Here is an 8,406-nt window from a genome sequence, read left to right on the forward strand (position 1 = left end):
TAGAATTCTGTGATAAACCTGTGGTTAAATTCTCTGGGAATATCTAGTAGTTATATACCCAAGGAAGCTACCAAAAAGGAACCTTCCATCAGGACGCCATGGCTATCTCACCCAAAAATAGATTTTTCGCTTCGCTCAAATTCCGTTTTATATATATATATATATATATATATATATATATATATATATATATATATATATATATATATATATATATATATATATATATATATATATATATATATATATATGGGATCAAGCCATGTAGTCCTGATGGAAGGTTCCTTCAGTAGCTTCCTTAGGGTATATATGACTACAGTAGATATTCCCAGAGAATTAAACTAAAGGTTTCACAGAATTCTAACTTCTGGCGCGAGTACCCATAAGGTTTCCCTTTAGGATATCGTATAATAACAGGGGACGTATACTTGACACGCCACATAGCTATCTGCACCCCACATAGCATTTACGCTTCGAGGGGGAAGTGTGGCAAGTTATGGGAGGAGCCATTACTAAGTTTTCTTCCTTCGTTACTGTTACGGTACTCTGTGACGTCATAACCGCCGCCATGTTGGCCGCCATCTTGGTTGACGTCACCGTTGCGTGCCTTCCTCATTCCTTCTTACGTAGCGTTTATGACCAGGGGCTTTTTCCCAGTTGTTCGCTTGTAATATCATCATATCGCAAGCTTCTGCCTCGCCTTCTTCTGGAAAGTTGAGTACCATATTTTTGTATTGTATAAATCAGCTTTGGCCTTAAAGTAACGCCTTTTTATTTCAAAATACTGTGTTTTGTGGCGTAGCTATGCCTTGACCGGAGGCGTCATGACGCTGACGCTGTTGTTCGCTTTGCATGCTTTATTTAGTTAGCCAGAACAACCTTCCCAGTCTTATAACAAATTATCAGCATTAGTTATTTAGTCTTCATTGCTTGGAATTAATTATATTATGCCGTTAGTATTCTTTTTCGGTGAGTGTAGGTAGCCGAATTCGTAGGCTCGATTGCTAGCCTAGCCCCTAGGCTCGATAGCTTAGGCGTTTTTGTTTACTTTCATGCATAATATAATAAGTGCTCCTGGTGTTAAATTATGAAATGAAGATGTTAGGCATTTATACATATAAGATTCAGTGATTGCACATGTTTTTCTCCTTCTAGGAAGTATACAAGGGGTTTCGATGATCTTGGTAGTCGACTCCCTTGCCCCTAACCTAACGCTTAGGGCTTTTGTATACTTTCTCACCTCCCCAGTTACCTTATCCAAGGTACTCTCCTCCCTCCGAGGTAGCCTAGGCTACATCCTAGCCCTCCTTCCTTGAATCGTTTTTAAGTGAGGTTAGGCTAGGATTTTCTTTCCCCACTCATAGCCATAGTACATCAGCTTTGACTTTGGGACAGAACCTCAGAGTACCAGTCATTTGCCCCCCAGCTACCCCATTAGGTGAATGAACTCTCCTTTTGGTCCCTGCTGATCGGCAAAGGTGGGGGGCTCTGCCCTTCCCCCTAGTGCACACCTGGTAGGGTTACGACCCTTCCTCCCTGTGGCCTAGCGACTTGTCCTACACCTGCCTTCCCTGGTCTGGGGACATGTTCCCCTAGCCTAGGTTAGGCAGGCCATGGGATTCTGTTTCTTTATAGTTTAGGACGGTACATTAGTGCTGTTCCTTCACTGTACTAACCTACCCTAGGCTGGAGAACGAATTCTTCCTACACCTGGGATAGTGCCGGTACTGAAACAGAACTCCCCACCCCCCTGGAGTGTCGGTGAGGGCTCACGCCTTCCCCAACACTCCTCCTCAGGACCCTCTCCCCTCCCCCTTTTGTCCTTTAGTGATGGCCTGGCCATCACACCTCTGTCCACCGTCCTACAACTCGACCGTGTGCCGGTGGGTTGTGGGGTTGGCCCGGTCCTTTCGTTGGTTAGTCCGAACTGCTAGGCTTCCCGCATATAGTTGAACTATGGAATAGCATATGACAAGTCGGTCTGCCGGCGGAAGACCTCACTATCTTAGAGTGTTCTTCGGTCCTCCCTTGGGCCGCCACCCGCAACTATAGCCGACTGCTGGCTCTGTTGCGGCTGGATGAAAGGTTGCCATTCTCTCCCTTCCATTTGAACACTCCTTCCGGAAGAAGACGAGGTTTGGGTAGTGAGCTACCGCCCTTCCCTACTTCTTCGATTCTTTCTCTCTATCTCATCAGTGTCGGTCCACTGCTACACTACTCTGCCGGCAACAGCCGTCAGCTTAGTCTCGGTATCCTCTCTGTCTCATTGATTGACGTCAGGGTTGGAGTACCTAAGCTGGTTGCTTGCCGACTGCTGGGCGATCTGCCATCATCTTGAGGTTTCGCCCTCTCTCTGCCACATAGACTGATGGCTGGGAGGGGTTGCCCCTCGATGGAGATTTGCCGGCGCCCGGCGCGTTTCCGGCATGCCGTCACGCTGCCGGCTCCACCTAATCATTCTACTTCAGTGGACTGTCACCTCTACCCTGTCGGCTCTGTGCTGGCAGTGTCTATTGTATACGATTGCCAGTACATCTATGGTATAGTACGTACCCTAGTCAGAAAACTATGGTGTACAGTTATGCAGTAAATTCTTCTAGCATACTCTGTGCATCCATGCACAGTCCCTTGCCGGGAACTACCTGAATCGGGGAGAATCATTTCCCCCCTTTCTCTCTATGCTGAATGAACTCAGCTCCCCCTCTCACCATTACTAATACCCCGGAGGAAGTCTAAGCTGTGCTTTATCCCTTGTGGATATTCCTTCCCCCTCTTAGGGCGCTCTTAAGGAGCCCCTAAAATTAGTTATGGTGTGGGGTCACGGCAATTGGCTGGGCGGGAAGCACAAGTATGTCTTTTCTGCTTCATTTCCAGCTTACCTATCCTAAGCTTACACTTGGAAAGGAATATTATATTGTAAGTAAAATTACTTTAAGACTAATCTAAGATTACTTTAAGTCAATGATATAGACTTCTGTAGACTCATGTACCCCTTTCTTTTTTACAGGAGGAGTACATCTGGTGTGAGAGCGCCCTCTGCAGCGTTCGGCGCCCAGACTTTTATGGCCACCTGGCGTGCCGAAACCACGCCAGCTGTTCCGTTGCCCAAGGGACTCTTAGGTATTGGGACCCGCAGGTTTGCACTGTCTGCAAAGACCTGCTCCATGAGGCATTCGAGGACCCCCCATCTGCGGAGGCCAGGGACATCGCTTGGGAGAAACTACGCAAATGGGTGCGTGGTTTCCAGAAGAACGCCACGGGGCCCATCTCCCTAGTGAGAAGATGAGAGCTCTGCTCTTTCCCAAGGCATCTGCGGATGCTGTTATCCCCAAGCCAGAGATCCCCTGCGTCCAGCTGACGGTCGAACCGGACGCACTTCAAGACTTCCATCTTGATGAGGTGGAATGGATGTTGGAAGTGTCAGACACCACCGAAGGGACCCTGATGGCCGAGGGTCGAGAAGAGGAGGAGCATACGGAGGCTCCTGACTCCGAGGGTGATGGCGTCCGCGCCCCCTCTGTTACTTCCATTGCTATTTCAGAACCCGTCCCCTCTACAAGAGCCACTCCTACGCTTGTGAGAGTGGACACCCAGGATAACCTCCAAGCCTTGGTAGCACTCCTAGACGAAAGGCTTCGCCAGAGGGACGAAGACTTTAAGAGGGAGATCCTACGTCTGTCGAAACAGACCCCGAGGAAGATCACCGTTAAGGATCTTCCCCCTTGCTCAGTGACCAACCCATGGAGGCATGCACAACACATGCCGATCACGAGTGGACGTATCTTCGTCAACGATAAGTTAGGTGCCATTCCCCTTGAAGATGTGGAGTTTTCGCCTAGCTTTGAAGCATACCCGGACTGTTACATCCGTCTCAAGTCCGAGCCAGTTCCAAGGAGGAAACCGAGCCTAAGGAGGTCATCGTCTTCGACCACGCAAAGGCTCAATCTCTTCTGGCTGGCTGCCTCAAGAGTAAGGGCTACACCAACTCCAAGGTGCCGGCCCTAAGCAAGAAACACCCGTCTTTTCTTGCCCCTGCCACCATGGTCTTCCCCTTCGCCGAGAAATCCCTGTTGGCAGTGTTGAAGGCGGTGGAGGAAGGGAAACACTGCCCTACATTGGAAGAATGTAGGCCCCTCTCCCTCGCCCTCCCTCCCGATAACAAGAACTGGAAAGACATCCAGTTAACTTTCTCTGGGGGAAAGTTGGAGGCTGACATCGCTGGACGGCAGTTCAACGAGAACCTCCCCAAGCTCTCCGAATACCTTTTGCGTCGGGAGCTGGACACGAAAGAGAGGCTGGCTGCCTCCCTGTCCCTTCAAGTCCAAATGGAGACGATGGTCGGGGACACACGGACGCCAGGGTTCTACATGGTCTTGGCTAAGACCCATCTTGCCACCCTGACGAAGGACTTTTATAGCTTCGTCAGGGCCCGGAGAGCCTGTAGAGAATTCGTGTTCGCGGATGCCACCGTTAAACACGAACCCCGGAAACTGATTTCCTCCAACATTTGGGAGAAAGATCTCTTCCCCAATGACCTCATTAAAGAGATCGTTGACAGAGCCGCCACAGAGAACCGGAACCTTCTCCAGAAGTGGGGCATGTCAAAGAAGAGGAAATCTTCTCAGGATGAGGGCCCCCAACCTAAGAAGAAATCGAACAAGCACAGACCACAGCAGCGGCAGGCTAAGCGCCAGTTTCCGACATCCGCTGCTGCCCAGTTGGTAGCTCAGCCCAAACAGACCTTTCAGCTGGTCCCCAGCCGGTGGTGGCTCAGTCACCAGTCTTCACGCCAGCCTACGAAAGGCAGTCAACTACCTTTCGTCCCAAAGGTAGAGGCGCCGGCAAAGACTCCTCTCGACGTCCATCCAGAGGGAGAGGAGGAAGGGGAGCAGACGGCCGAGGTGGTAAACCCTCGGGAAACCAGAAGCAATGAGATGCTTCCAGTGGGAGGAAGACTCCGTCTCTTTCAGGATCATTGGACCTTCGATCCTTGGGCTCACAGCATCATCAAGAATGGACTAGGGTGGAGCTGGGTAACACCGCCTCCAACCGTCCACCAATTCTTCCAACACTCCACCCCAGTCCTGGAAGAATACGTCCAAGAACTCTTGAACAAGAAGGTGATCAAGAGGGTAAAGTCCACCAGGTTCCAAGGAAGACTATTCTGTGTTCCCAAGAAGGACTCCGACAAACTCAGAGTCATTCTGGACTTGTCCCCTCTCAACAAGTTCATAGTGAACAACAAGTTCAAAATACTAACTCTTCAGCACATAAAAGCCCTGCTGCCTCAAAAGGCATACACAGTCTCAATATACTTGGCGGACGCCTACGGGCACATTCCAATGAATCGCCAGTCCTCCTCCTACATAGGATTCAGGCTTCAAAGAAGGCAGTACGCCTTCAGAGCTATGCCCTTCGGACTCAACATAGCCCCAAGGATCTTCACGAAGCTCACAGAAACGATCGTCCAACAGCTACGCTTACAAGGCGTCCAGGTGATGGCTCACCTAGACAATTGGCTGGTGTGGGGGGCATCTTCATAAGAATGTTTGCAAGCTTCCAGAAAGGTGACCCAATTCCTGGAACATCTGGGTTTCAAGATTAACACCAAAAAGAAGTTCCAATGTCTAGGAATCCATTGGAACCTTCAGTCACACCGTCTTTCCATCCCTCTGAAGAAAAGGAAGGACATAGCGGGATCTGTCAAGAGACTCCTAAAATCCAAACGGATTTCAAGACGACAACAAGAATGGGTGCTCAGTTCCGTCCAGTTCGTTTCAGTGACAGACCCAGTGCTACGAGCACAGCTAAAGAATGCATCGGGAGTCTGGAGAAGATACGTATCCATTGCTCGAAGAGATCGAGACCTCTGCCAACCAGGCTTCGTTCACTCTTAAGGCCATGGTCGGAGGCAAAGAACCTAAAGAGATCAGTACCTCTTCAACTACCACCTCTATCGGTCGTTATCCACACGGATGCATCGCTAGAAGGATGGGGGGATCACTCCCATCAACGGCAAGTTCAAGGAACATGGTCTCCCCTATTCAAGACGTTTCACATCAACATCTTGGAGGCCATGGCGGTCCTTCTTACTCTGAAGAGGCTGTCTCCACGTCCCTCAGTCCAAATCCGCCTGACTTTAGACAGCGACGTCGTAGTCAGATGTCTCAACTGTCAGGGCTCAAGATCGCCCCAACTCAACCAAGTGTTGTTACCTATCTTCCGCTTGGTGGACAAGAAAAGATGGCACCTCTCAGCAATTCAGCTACAAGGAGTCCGCAACGTGATGGCGAATTCAGCTACAAGGAGTCCGCAACGTGACGGCGAATTCAGCTACAAGGAGTCCGCAACGTGACGGCGGGTGCTCTATCTAGGACAACCCCGATAGAGTCAGAATGATCCCTAGACGCAGACTTATTCTCCTTCATCTCCCTACAAGTCCCGGAACTGCAGATCGACCTCTTCGCAACGAGCGACAACAAACAACTTCCTCGTTACGTGGCCCCATACGAGGACCCCAGAACGGAAGCAGTGGACGCCATGTCCTTGGATTGGAACAGATGGACCAAGATTTACCTGTTCCCTCCACCCAACCTTCTGCTGAAAGTCCTTATGAAGCTGAGAACCTTCCAAGGAACAGCAGCCGAGTGGCACCCAAGTGGCCCCGGAGCAACTGGTTTCCATTAATCCTGGAGTTACAACCCAAGCTAATTCCCCTGCCAGACCCAGTTCTCTCCCAGCAAGTTCATTAGTCGAATGTCTTTGCTTCATCAAGGAAAACCCGAGACCTTCATCTCATGATTTTCTCTCCCTAGCCGTCAAGAAGAGGTTTGGGATCTCAAAGAAATGCTTGGACTTCTAGGAGGAATACAAAACAAAATATACCAGAAGGCAATACGAGTCATCCTGGAAGAAATGGGTGTCCTTTGTCAAGGCTAAAAATCCTACAGAAATCTCTATTGACTTTTGTCTGTCCTTCTTCATTCACCTTCATGGACAAGGCCTGGCAGCCAACACGATTTCCACCTGCAAATCGGCCTTGACAAGACCCTTACTATATGCCTTCCAGATAGATCTGTCCGATGACATCTTTAACAAGCTGCCAAAGGCATGTGCTAGACTCAGACCCACACCTCCTCCGAGACCCATCTCCTGGTCTCTTGACAAGGTGCTCCACTTTGCCTCAAGTTTGGACAATGAGTCTTGCCCTCTAAAAGATTGACTCAAAAAGTGATTTTCCTATTTGCTCTCGCCTCGGGAGCCCGAGTCAGTGAAGTTGTGGCATTATCAAGAGAAGAGAGCCAGATACAGTTCGCTGAAACAGGCAAGCTTACCCTCTTTCCTGACACAACCTTTCTCGCCAAGAACGAGCTACCCACTAAAAGGTGGGGCCCCTGGAGAATCTGCCCTCTGAAGGAAGATGTCTATCTATGTCCAGTAGAGAGTCTAAAGGTCTATCTTCGAAGAACTTCAGACTTTGGCGGAGGACAGCTCTTTAAAGGGGAAACTTCAGGGTCCGACTTGTCACTCAAACAGCTAAGGGCGAAGATCACCTACTTTATTCGCAGAGCGGATCCTGACAGTACACCCGCAGGTCACGATCCCAGGAAAGTTGCCTCTTCCCTGAATTTCTTCCAGTCGATAGACTTCAAAAGTCTTCGCTCTTTCACAGGCTGGAAGTCCTCAAGAGTGTTTTTCAAACACTACGTGAAGCAGGTGCACCGAGCTCAAATGGTATGTGGTAGCTGCAGGTAGTGTGCTAAAACCTGCTGCTTAGTGCTGCGTAGAACAGTGAGTTATTTGGGACTCTAACTCCAAGGGTGCCTGTGTTGACCCTAGTGCGAAACATAGTGATTTTAAGTGCCACCTTGTGACACTACGGACTGTTCTTATACAAAGGTGAAGTCACATAGACAAGAACATGTGTGCCACATGTTTTTAACATGAAGTGTATATAAGACTTTCTAGAAAGACTTTATAGTTCCTCTGGAACTAATGTGTGTAATGGCAAGTTTTCCTTTTCAGATTCCACACCCATTTCTATTGATGTCTTAAGTCTATGTTACTGATTGCATTCCATTACATTTTATTGCTTATTGTATGCTAATTCTTATTTAACTAAATAAAATAGAATTTGTTTACCTGTGCGTCTTATTTCGCCCTCACATTGGAAATACAAAATGCTGTTAGAGAATTTTATTTACCTCATTATTTGAATAATGGTATGAGCAATGTTATAATATTGTTCCTTATTGATACAAACTCATCTAGACCAAGGTAATTTGTTCCAACACATTGTACTTACCTTCTTCTATCTGACCCTGGGACCGGCAGGTATCTCCGATGCTAGGTGAGTTCCTTTATCAAGTAACTTCAAGATGTTCCTTACGTCCAAATAGGACTTCC

The sequence above is a fragment of the Palaemon carinicauda genome, chromosome 11 (genome assembly GCF_036898095.1).
Source record: "Palaemon carinicauda isolate YSFRI2023 chromosome 11, ASM3689809v2, whole genome shotgun sequence".
NCBI classification, from domain to species: domain Eukaryota; kingdom Metazoa; phylum Arthropoda; class Malacostraca; order Decapoda; family Palaemonidae; genus Palaemon; species Palaemon carinicauda.